Source organism: Bombina bombina, chromosome 8 (genome assembly GCF_027579735.1).
Source record: "Bombina bombina isolate aBomBom1 chromosome 8, aBomBom1.pri, whole genome shotgun sequence".
Lineage (NCBI taxonomy): Eukaryota > Metazoa > Chordata > Amphibia > Anura > Bombinatoridae > Bombina > Bombina bombina.
This window is the reverse complement of record NC_069506.1, coordinates 91,595,608-91,608,977: the sequence shown is the minus strand read 5'-3', so window position 1 is coordinate 91,608,977 and position 13,370 is coordinate 91,595,608. Positions and strand designations below refer to the sequence as shown.

General features: G+C 36.7%; 1 protein-coding gene across 8 annotated transcripts in view; it reads right to left on the bottom strand.

Annotated features, from left to right (window-relative positions):
• The window catches only part of SAMD11 (sterile alpha motif domain containing 11), a 393,689-nt gene that overhangs the window by 354,473 nt on the left and 25,846 nt on the right, over positions 1-13,370 (bottom strand). The window lies entirely within an intron of this gene.

The following is a 13,370-nucleotide window of genomic DNA, read 5'->3' as shown; positions in this document are numbered from 1 at the left end:
CCTATGTAAAAATAAAATACACATATTTCTTCATTTTACTATGTGTTTAACACCATGTAAATGGGTTAAAGGGACAGTATACACCAATTGTCATATAACTGTGCATATTCTTCTTTATATTAGTCTCTATTACATGCAGATACGGATATAAAAATCCAGTATCATACTTTTTAAAAACTTACTTAAAGGGACATGAAACACAAACTTTTTCTTTCATTAGTCAGATAGAGCATACAATTTTAAACAACTTTCCAGTTTACTTCTATTATCACATTTGCTTTATTCTCTGTGTATCCTTTGTTAAAAAGCATATCTAGATAGGCTCAGTAGCTTGAAGCTTGCTGTTGATTTGTGGCTGAACTTGTACGCCCATTTTCATTGGCTTACAATACTTTTCAGCTAGCTCACAGGAGTACAATGCTGCTTCTTCACTAATATATACTAAGAGAATGAAGCAAAATTGATAACAGAAGTAAATTGGAAAGTTTTTTAAAAATGAATAATCTATAAGAATCATGAAAGAAAAATGTTGTGTTTCATGTCCCTTTAAAAGCTCCCAATTTAGCATTATTGACGAGGTTAGGCTGGGACACCCACAGAAATGGGCTGAGAAAGCAGGAAGAGCAAACACCCTCCCCTGCATATGAAAAGACCTATTACACAAACAGGAGCAAGCAGGAGTTTGTAGACATCAGTATACATCTAAAACTTTGGGGCTTGGTTAGGACTCTGAAAATCAGCACAACGTTATTTAAAAATAAGCCAAACTATACATTTTTACAAACCCACTCAGATAGGCTATATAAATGGATCATCTACAAAACATTTATGCAAAGAAAAATCTAGTGGGCAATGTGATGATAAAAGCACATTGGAAAGGTATTTAAAACTGTATGCCCTATCTGAAAAACAAAAGTTTAATTTTGACATGACTGTCCCTTTAAATACATATATCCATCTTAAAAATCAAATAATCTTAGACCAATAATAGAAGCTGCGGACGTTAGTTGAGAAATACTTATCTAGCTTTACCATTTATGCATAACTGACCAGATCATTTTGGTGAATCTGTCACAATGATTGACTCACCTGTGCTCAGGTAGGGAAAAGCCTTTAAAGGGACATTATACACTCATTTTTTCTTTGCATAAATGTTTTGTAGATGATCTATTTATATAGCCCATAAAGTTTTTTGTTTTTTTAAATGTATAGTTTTGCTTATTTTTAAATAACATTGCTCTGATTTTCAGACTCCTAACCAAGCCCCAAAGTTTTATGTGAGTACTGATGTATACCTTCTCCAGCTTGCTCCTGTTTGTGTAAAGGGTCTTTTCATATGCAAAGGAAGGGGGAGGGGGGGGGTCTTAGTTGCCACTTGCAGTGGGCTTACCAGCTACCTTTTCAGCAGAGCTAAACTGAGAGCTTCTAAGTAATTTTTTAAACATTTTTATACTGGATTTTTATATCAGTATCTGTGCATCTTATTCTTTATAGTAGTGTCTATTATATGCAGTTATATGAAAATGAGTGTATACTGTCCCTTTAAATTCAGGCTGTTTGGACTGGGGGACTGAGATGAAAAGCACTGATCTATATGGCTTATTGATTTATAGCCGTTTTATAAATCTTGGTTTCAATGCTTCTCCTATATGAGCTAATTGGGCTGAGTAATGGTTGGCAAACGCATGTGCACGTGGCCCTCTGCCCTATAGGACAAGAAGATACAAATTGGCTTCTAATGGCAGTTGAAAAGCATTGCTGTTATTAGTACTAAAACAAATGTCTATTCTCATATTAAAGGGAAAGTCTAGTGTAGGTCATCTGTAGCTATTTAGGCATCTATTAAAGCAGTGATAGCCCCCTTCCAAACACATTGGGGCCGCAGATCAATCATTTAGAGGGCTGCATATAAAATGTATGGGTATTACCTGATTAAAAACACAAATAATATAGTTCCTAAAACGTCTAGAGGCCCAGATTCAGATTTAGGGAAAGTTACATATGTAGGATGCACTCTGTATGCCGTTTTCTCCTACAAAAAGTTTTTTTTTTTTTTTTTAAATTGGCCACCTTGTTTAACCCTTTTCTATAAATCCCCAAAGCACACATTTTAGTTCCACTATTGCCCAGAGGCCAAAAAAACGAATGCAGATGGCCACATGTGGCCCATGGGCAGCCAATTGGTCATCCCTTTATTAAAGGGACATACAATTTGATTTGAAGTGTATACACTTGTAAATATGATTATTATAAATATAATTTTGACTTTTTATTGTGCATGTGGCTCTGTACACTGTTACAAAAACCTAAGAAAAGAACCTCTTTCCATCCTTAGCGCCAATGTATTAACCCAATACAGGAGTAAACTACTGTATGTGTAAGCATGCTCCATGTTTGTATCTAGTGAATGTGCTGTGAGTATCAGTGACATTTGTTTATAGCATTTAAAGAGACACTCAAGTCAAAATTATACTTTCATGACTGAGATAGAGCATGTAATTAAAAACAACTTTACTTCCATTAACAAAATGTGCAGTCTTTTTATATTTACACTTTTTGAGTCACCAGCTATACATAGTGTATATGCATTTGTGATTGGCCGATGGCTGTCACATGATGCAGGGGGACTGGAAATAGATATAACTTTGAAATTTGCCAGACAAAAAATCTACTACTCATTTGAAGTTCAGACTAAGTGCTATTGCATTGTCTTTGTATCATGCATTTGTTGATTATGCAAATCTACTGTAGTTACTGGTCCTTTAAGCAAGTGGAAAAGAAAGAGAACATATTTCAGGTTCACATTTATGGTACAACTATTTAATAAAAAATATTTTTCTGTTGCTTTATAATGTAGTGATTTAGTATAATGATAGAGCAGGTGTGCCCAAACTTTAGTGAAATATCTACATCTTTTGTGAAGTTTGCCTTGGAGTTACATTCGACTCCAATCTGTCCTTCATACCCCACATCTAATCGCTCTCTTCATCCTGTCGCAACCACCTACGCAATATCTCCAAAATTTTTAGTGCTGAAACTACTAAACAGCTAATCCATTCCCTAGTAATTTCCCGGCTTGACTACTGTAACAACCTACTAACTGGCCTTCCTCTCTCCCGCCTCTCCCCCCTTCAATCCATCCTAAATGCCTCTGCTAGGCTTATCCACCTCTCCTGACGCTCTGTATCTGCTGCACCTCTCTGTGAGTCCCTTCACTGGCTCCCCATTCACAGCAGAATTAAATTCAAAATTCTCACTCTGACCTACAAAGCCCTTACCAATGCAGCCCCCCCATACCTGTCCTCACTCATCAACAAATATACTCCAGCCCGTCCCCTAAGATCCAACAACAATCTTTTCCTTGCCTCTTCTACCATCACCTCCTCTCATGCTAAACTACAGGACTTCACTCGTGCGGCACCAACCCTCTGGAACGCACTTCCACGTGCTGTCAGACTTTCCCCCAACCTCTCCTCCTTTAAACGCTCCCTAAAGACCTTCTTGTTCAGGGAAGCCTATAACCAAATCAGTAACTAATGAATTCCACTTGCCTAATAGTTGCCCTCATCTAACTTCACACTAACATCATTCCCACCTTTGCAGTCCCCACCTCCTGTTTCTCACCCTCCTACCCATTTAGATTGTAAGTTCCCACAGGAACAGGGCTCCCAATTCCTCCTGTATTTGTTTGTTAAATTTTATCTGGTGTCTCATATTGTACTGTCCTTTTATCTTTGTTACCTATGAACAGAGCTGCGGAATCTGTTGGCGCTTTATAAATAAAGAATAATAATAATAATAATAATAAAGTTTATTAGTGTGATTTATATTTCCTAGTGTAAACTGTAAAACAATGTACTTTTGAAGAGCCCCCCTCCCGGAGTGCCTGGTGCATATTCTTTATAATCCAGGACTACAAAACAAAGCAAGTTTTGCTAAATGCTATTAAAATATTTTTGGATACAGAAGGTCTCCAGTTCAATTATTTTTTTGGGTGCACATTGTTCTTGTCATTACATAATAAAGTGGTGAATAAAAATCACTTGTTAAAATAAAAAAATAACACATTACCATACTGCACGTCTCTCAGAGGTGTGCTACATAGTTATTGATAATACGCAAAACTGGATCTGTCGTATCTTCTTGGAATTAGAAAAGTACACGTGCTGTTAATTCCTAAAAGCTATAATTATTATTGTGCAACTATGATTACATGAAATTGGGCCCTTACACTGCATTAATATATCTAACATCCTCGTAAATATCGTAGTTTTTTGTAACCTGAGCATACCATAAACGTATCTAATTGCACAATTCTCGGAAACCATTAACATTGGTCAAAGTGAGTTGTGACCTTATATAACATATTGCCTATATTGTGCACAGGTCATAATTATATCTGGCCCCTATACAGCATATTCAGAAGGCAGAACTTGACAATATAAGCCCCAATGGATGCACACATTCCATTGTGCAAAAAATAAATAAATGTAAAGCAATGTAGAGGTGATACCTTTAAAGCACTGGTTTTCAAACCTGCCCTTAAAGGGACACTGAACACAAAAAAAAATATTTCGTGATTCAGATAGAGCATGACATTTTAAGCAACTTTCTAATTTACTCCTATTATTAAATTTTCTTCATTCTCTTGGTATCTTTATTTGAAATGCAAGAATGTAAGTTTAGATGCCGGCCCATTTTTGGTGAACAACCTGGGTTGTTCTTGCTGATTAGATATAGAAAAGGAGGTGTGCGCTAGGAATGAGATATTAAACACCTCTATTAAACACTATCCCTAGAAGTGTCTAAGAAATGTGAAACAATGTATAAGCTTAAAACAACTTATTATTAGAGAGGGCGCCAAGGGCTAAAAAATATCAGCACTATCAAATAAAATTATAACACAATATTTATTAAAATGCCACAACAAAATACTATAGAGGGACGTCTCCCTATAAGCATATAAACTGATTATTTAATGATCTAAAAACAAATTAATACATACCTAAAACATATGATAATGCCTAAATGCAGGGCAAAAAGTTAATCACTTGTCAGATATATGAAGATTGACCAGACTTTGTCCGCATATAAGAAAGTATGATATGATACACCACCTATATGTATGCCACAAATGCCAATATTAGAAAAAATATTGCAAAGAGAGAGTCACTTCAAATGAAGTTATGATACAAAATATACCCAGTTTTACTTAGGCAAACTATGGCGGATCCAAAAACTGAAAAACTTTGCCTTAAAATCTAGCCGTAGCTAGCGCAACCAGTAATACCTCTTGGCTATAGTTGTCTCCCACTGCTGGGCAAGTACTTTACCCTTCTCCGTGGCTTGTATATTGACCGGTCTTTAGCGGTGAGTTGTTTGCGGCTCTCACACGGAGTAGACTCTCCGACTCGTACCACGTGACTGACATCGTCTGACGTCACGGCTTGTTCTCCCTACTCTTGCGCGTAGTGTTTCCTAGATGCGGACAGCTGATTATCCATTATAACAACTAATGTTTAAGCCAGCAAATGTTAACCTGCACTTAGTGCTTCTGCACGCAGGGATATGATGCTATTGGGCATATATTACCCTCCAAGCTCCAAGGCGAGTTTTAATGGTGATAGAAATTGAAAAATAATAACCCGGGTTATAATATTAAGTTCTCAAATGCAGAATGAGATATTGCAAAATAGACAATAAAGTGTCACAATGCCATGTAAACAGCGACGCGTTTCGCCCTTCTCTGGGTTTTATCAAGATGTTTATGGCATGTGAAATGCTCCCTTATGAATGGTGCCCTTGATGATTGGTACAAAGTTAATTGGTATACAATGTGTCCATCTTTATTAAGGTGGTAATGCATGTACTTTCAATTGGAATAATTTCCTTATTGGCAATTTGTTAGCATGTCTTGTATCCTTTGTTAAGGTGGTATCAACTTTTACTTGTTTTAGAACAATGGCACATTTTAAATTCTATCTTACTCATCGCTACCATAATTCTTATGTGGCATACATTTAACATACTTATATGACTAAACTCTTTAAAAATCTGTTCAGTACATGTCAAATATTTTATCTTAAACTAATTCTATTGCTGATATTACACAGCCAAAAGAAAAAAATTCAAAAAAAAAAAAAGGAAAAAAAGGGAAGAAGGAAAAAAAGGGAAGATGGAAAAAACGTTCCATTAACACAATGATTGATTGTGGTATTGCTACTATGTGTTGAGTGCTAAATAAATAGTTCACTTATATTAAGTGTGATTATAGTGTATTATTCAAATAAGAAAGGTGAGAGGTCCAATTCTGAATTTAGGCCTCTAGGATATAAAGTGTCAAACTTATAAATAAACTGCGCTTCTTTTATAAGGAGGGTCTTTTCAATATTACCCCCTCTCCAGTGTCCCTTAATTTTGTGAATACCACAGTAACATAAATCTTTAGTGTTGCCATAGTGTACTTCCTTAACCCCTTAATGACCACAGCACTTTTCCATTTTCTGACCGTTTGGGACCAAGGCTATTTTTACATTTCTGCAGTGTTTGTGTTTAGCTGTAATTTTACTCTTACTCATTTACTGTACCCACACATATTATATACCGTTTTTCTCGCCATTAAATGGACTTTCTAAAGATACCATTATTTTCATCATATCTTATAATTTACTATGAAAAAAATATAAAATATGAGGAAAAAATGGAAAAAAACACTTTTTCTAACTTTGACCCCCAAAATCTGTTACACATCTGCAACCACCAAAAAACACTCATGCTAAATAGTTTCCAAATTTTGTCCTGATTTTAGAAATACCCAATGTTTACATGTTCTTTGCTTTTTTTTGCAAGTTATAGGGCAATAAATACAAGAAGCACTTTGCTATTTCCAAACCACTTTTTTTCAAACTTAGCGCTAGTTACATTGGAACACTGATATCTTCCAGGAATCCCTGAATATCCCTTGACATGTATATATTTTTTTTTAGAAGACATCCCAAAGTATTGATCTAGGCCCATTTTGGTATATTTCATGCCACCATTTCACCGCCAAATGCGATCAAATAAAAAAAATTGTTCACTTTTTCACACATTTTGTTACAAACTTTAGGTTTCTCACTGAATTTATTTACAAACAGCTCGTGCAATTATGGCACAAATGGTTGTAAATGCTTCTCTGGAATCCCCTTTTTTCATAAATAGCAGACATATATGGATTTGGTGTTGCTTTTTGGTAATTAGAAGGCCGCTAAATGCCACTGCGCACCACACGTGTATTATGCCCAGCAATGAAGGGGTTAATTAGGGAGCATGTAGGGAGCTTGTAGGGTTAATTTTAGCTTTATTGTAGTGTAGTAGACAACCCTAAGTATTGATCTAGGCCCATTTTGGTATATTTCATGCCACCATTTCAACGCCAAATGCGATTAAATAAAAAAAAAAGTAAAATTTTTCACAATTTTAGGTTTCTCACTGAAATCATTTACAAACAGCTTGTGCAATTATGGCACAAATGGTTGTAAATGCTTCTCTGGGATCCCCTTTGTTGAGAAATAGCAGACATACATGGCTTTGGCGTTGCTTTTTGGTAATTAGAAGGCCGCTAAATGCTGCTGCGCATCACACGTGTATTATGGCTAGCAGTGAAGAGGTTAATTAGGTAGCATGTAGGGAGCTTGCAGGGTTAATTTTAGCTTTAGTGTAGAGATCAGCCTCCCACCTGACACATTACACCCCCTGATCCCTCCCAAACAGCTCTCTTCCCTCCCCCACCCCACAATTGTCCCCGCCATGTTAAGTACTGGCAGAAAGTCTGCCAGTACTAAAAAAAAAAAAGCTATCCTTGATAAAAAATAAATAAAAAAAAGGCATATTTACATATGCTGCTCTGGAGGATCCCCCCCTTAGCCCCCAACCTCCCTGATACCCCCCAAACAGCTCTTTACCCATCCCCCTCTAACTTATTAGTAGCCATCTTTGGTACTGGCAGCTGTCTGCCAGTACCCAGTTTATAGTAAAACATGTTTTTATTATTTTTTTTTAAATAATTTTCCGTAGTGTAGCTTGCCCCCCCCAAAAGACCAACCCACCACCCCTCCCAGATCTCTCAGATCTACATATATTTAAATATATTTGGCAATCACTGCCACTTTTCTCCCATCATTTTTCTGTAGTGTAGCGGTTCCCCCTCCACATCATACGGCCCATCGATGGCCGCCCACCCGCCTCCCAGACTGGCTCCCACCCACCAACGAAACCGGCCATCGATGTCCGGTACAGAGAGGGCCACAGAGTGGCTCTCTCTGCATCGGATGGCCAAGGGGGGTTATTGCAGGATGCCTCGATGTTGAGGCATCACTGCAATAACCGGAAAGCAGCTGGAAGCGAGCAGGATCGCTTCCAGCTGCTTTCCAGACCAAGGACGTACGCCACACGTCCTCGGTCATTAACTGTATTTTTTTTGAGGACGTGTGGCGTACATCCTTGGTCGTTAAGGGGTTAAAGTGCTTATAAAGTGAGGTGTCTTACCTTTCTTTTTCTATACTTAAGAGATGTTCACTTATCCTGTCTTTAAGACATCTTTTGGTCTCACCAAAATAGAACAAATTGCAAGAACATTTAAGTACATAGATTATATTTTTGTGTGTACATCTAATTATTTCTGATATAGTGAAATTCTCTATTGTGTTATTTATTTTCAATGTTTTTACTTTGGAACTGTGTTTACACGCTTTGCATGTATAACACGGGAAGAAGCCAGTTATTTTTCCTCCTTCCATACCTACTTGACATTTTGTAATTTTCTTGTGTCTCAATTCACTTGGTGCCAGTATTGTTTTAAAATTCTTTGCTTTTTTTAAAATGAAAGTTGGTTTATCTACCAATTTTTCCCCTAAGATATTATCTTTCTTTAATAAATGCCAGTGTTTTCTGATTATTTTTTTGATGAAATTATAATCAGCATTGTAATCTGTTATAAATGGAACTGTGATAGTGTTTTCATTCTTTTTATCTTTAATTGTATATTTCAACAAGTTATCTCTGTCTGCAATTCTAGCTTTTTCGATTGCTGTGTTAACGCTCTTTGTTTCATAGCCCCTAATATTGAATTTGTCTGCTAATAATGTTATTTGTTTTTCAAAATCTTCAATTCTAGAGCAATTCTTTTTTATACGTAGACTTTGACCATATGGGATGCTTTGAGGTGACAACTATTAGCATGTATAAGGTTGTTGCAGTATACTTTTTTAAAATGAGTTTTAGTCTCTAATTTGTTATCTATGACCATAATTTCTAGGTCAAGGAAAGTCACCATATCTTTTCTAAAATTACAGACAAATTTGAGTCCATTATTGTTGTTATTCATTTTCTCAAAAAGCTCCACTAATTCTGCTTGGGAACCCCTCCATACTATCAAAAGATCATCTATTTACCGCTTATAGAGTACGAGGTTCGCACCGAGGTCACCATCTCCAAAAAAGGACTCTTCTTGTTCTTGCTGATTAGGGGATAAATTCATCCACCAATAAAAAAACTGCTGTCCAGAGTTCTGAACAAAAAAAAAACAGCTTAGATGCATTTTTTTTTCAAATAAAGATAGCAAGAGAACGAAGAAAAATTGATAATAGAAGTAAATTAGAAAGTTTCTTACAATTGTATTCTCTATCTCAATCTCGAAAAAGAAAAAAATTGGGTTCAGTGTCCCTTTAAGTCTCCCCAACAGGCCAGGTTTTCAGGATTAACTTAGATGAGAGCAAGTGAAATAACCATGTTTACTAATCAGCCGATTATTTCACCTGTGCTCTAGTTCAGATATCCTCAAAATGTGGCCTGTTAGGGAGGCCTGAGGACAGGAAAACCAGTGCTTTAAATGGACATGAAACACAATTTTTCTTTCTTTCCTGGTTCAGATAGCGAATACAATTTTAAATAACTTTCCAATTTACTTCTATTTTCTAATTAGCTCCATTGTCTAGGTATCCTTTGTTGAAGAAGCAGAAATGCATGACTGGAAGCTAGCTGGACCCATTGTGTGAGCCAAAACATGAGGTATATATGTGCAGCCACAAATCAGCAGTTCCTGAGTCTACCTAGGTATTCTTTTCAACAAAATACCAAAAGAACAAAACAAATTAGATAATAGAAGTCAAATGGAAAGTTGTTTAAAATCACAAGCTCTGTCTGAATCTTGAAAGAAAAAACATGGGTTTCATATCCTTTTAAGAACCTATGGGTGAGACAGTTATAACTTCTGCCTTATAAATATTCAGTGCTTGGACATAAGTAGTTAACAAGATACGAATATGGCAGTGGTTAAAAGCTGTAAAAGGAATAAAAAAATCAACTTGCCATGTATTCACTACTAGATACCCAAATTATGTAAATCTGCACTATAAATCATTAGACCATATTCATTACAAATTCAAAGAATGTTTTATTTAGCCTTGTCTTTCTACTGGAAATAGAATTGTATAAAATGGATTCATCAAACCTTGTAGAGCTCCTTCCTGCTATTGAATAGAAAACACAAAATGGATAGGTATGTGTCTGCAAAATACTGAAAATGTCTGGTGAATCTAAATTTTTAGCAGGCCAACTACAAAAGACCGCATGTTAAAGGGACATTCCAGTCAAAATTTAAATGCACATAGATGAATTACATCTTTGGATACAAACATACTTGCAATATACAGGTATTAGCAAAATAATTCTAGTAAAAGTTATTGCTGTTTCAGTGCACGTGCATGTGAAGCATAGCTAGATATTCTCAGTGTACCAGCATTTATATATTGCAGCTGTTCAGAGCTCCAGTGGGGCTTTTATCATGTCAGCAATTAAATTGAGTCATTACCAGATGGTACAAGCATCTTAGGCTCTCTGAGTAAGTGCTATGTTTAAAATGTTGATACCCGGTGCATACTTAAATATACTTTTGAAACAGCTATAGCTTTTATGGAAAGCATTTTTGCTAATACATGTATATTACAAAAATGTCTCTATTTAAAACTGAAATGAATCCATGTGGATTTCAATTTTGGCTGGAATGTCCCTTTAATGGCTGCAGTATTGATAGTTAGATTCTGCAGTTACACCCCTGTATACTGCACATAACTGACATGCTGCAATCAAATGCATCATACAGCAGTCAGATTCTGTGCATCAAACAAAAAATATTAATAAAAATACTTCCCACTACGGCAATAATTATTTCCTGTATACAGCATTAAAGATAGATAACTTCAAAATCGTGTAACGGAGGCTGGATTATTGATCACCATGGAATGAGTGAATCAGGCAGCATACAGCACGCAAAAAGCAGATGGGCCTATTACTCTGGAGTTGCTACTGTAGACAGGGCCGTCTTTAATATTGACTGGACCCTGGGCGAAAATTTTCTTGGGCCCCCCCATGCAATTTCGCTCTCCACCCCAACATCCCAAAAAACAAATAAATCAATTTTTTTTTTAATTATTAGCCCAGCAGTGGATTATCTACTGCTGAGCTAATCATTTAAAAAAATGAAATACATTGCAATATGTGAAACTGGACCTAAGCAGTACTAATAAGTAAATAAATATATAAATTCCTCCACTGTGGATTCATTTAATATTCTTTTGAATGTGATTCTGGTGTGAGGTTAGCTGGTTAAAGAAATTTAGGGCAGCCAACAGGAGCAAAGCAAGGTAAAGACTGAGGAGGAAGCATGGAGGTGCAGTATAAGTTTACTGACTGGAACAGCAGAACTACTATGGGAAGCTGTAAAATCTGAGACAGAGAGAAAACAAAAACTATAAAAATAAACCTTACATTAATGTGTGAAGTATCAGCATGACACTATACATCAGCCACAGCAGCACATGTCACTTCTTTGCTAGGAACAAGTTCCCTCTCACCTTGCACTAGACAATGCTGCATGGGGAGGAGTGTGTGTGCACTCACTTATTCTTCAAACTGACACCTTTCTACAAAGCACTGTTCCCCTAACAAACTTCAGTTAGTTGATCTTAGGGCCACAGCAGAAAGAGCAGGGCTAAGGGGACCAGCAGACTGGATGCTGTCTGACCAAGGCTGCATGGATACAGTGTGAGATGTGTCATACAGCCTCAAGACTGAAGAGAGCAGTGTATGCAGCTGCACAGATGCTCAAATCCTCACTTGCTTGCCGCTCCAGCTTTCTGCTGCATGCGCCTACAGTCAGCCCTACCCAGAAACAATCCCTACCACCACAACAGTTACCTGGGTAACAGTGGTAACCCCAGTAGGACCTTTTATGATGCAGTGGGAATGGCTGGATGCCGAGTTAGGGCTTTGCATTCAGTGCTGCACAGTGCACATCTAAAACAGCACATGGCAATAGCTTGGCATGTCACATGACACCGGCACGGTCTGGCACAGTTTAAAAAAAAAAAAATATATATATATATATAAGCAGAGTAATTTAACTGTGACAGTATTAGGACTGAATGTGTGTGTTCCCCATGTCAAATCAGCAGTCTGGTATGAACCATAAAAAAAAAAAAAAATTTTTTTTTTTTTTAGGACTCTTGGGCCCCTCAACAGAAACTGGGCCCTGGGCAGCTGCCCCTTTTGCCCTGTGTTAAAGACGGTCCTGACTGTAGATAAGAAATACTGCACAGATCCTGCTGTAAAAGAATCAGGCTTTTGCTTGCGTTTTTCCTTACTAACAAAATTACCATAATAACTTTTGCAGAGGGAAGTTGTAAAATTGAAAAACACATAAAAGGAAAAGACAGGAACTAAAGAGAAAAGATCCACACAGCAAGGAATATGCAGGTTGCATCTCTAACAAAGAAATAGTGGGGTATATAGGGTATATTAATCCTCCATTTCAAAGAAAGGAGCAAAGGTTAAAGGGACAATCAAGTCAAAAGTAAACTTTCATGATTCATATAGGGCATGCAATTTTAAATAACTTTACTTTCTTTTCTTGGTACTCTTTGTTGAAAGCTAAACCTAGGAAGGTTCAAACTAAATTTCTAAGCCATTGAAGGGTGACTCTTATCTCAGTGCGTTTTGACAGTTTGTGACAGTTAGACACTGCTAGTTTATGTGTGCCATATAGATAATACTGAGCTCAGTCCTGACAAGGTATTTATGAGTCAGCACTGATCGGCTAAAATGCATGTCTGTCAAATGCACTGATATAAGGAGGCAGTCTGCAGAGGCTTAGATACAAGGTAATCACAGAAGTAAAAAGTGTAGTACTATAACTGTTAGTTATGCAAAACTAGGGAATGGGTAATAGATAATAAAGGAATTATTTATCTTTTTAAAAAATAAAAAATTTCAAGTAAACTGTCCCTTTAAAGAGACAGTCTTGTAAAAATAAAACTTTCATCATTTAGATAGGG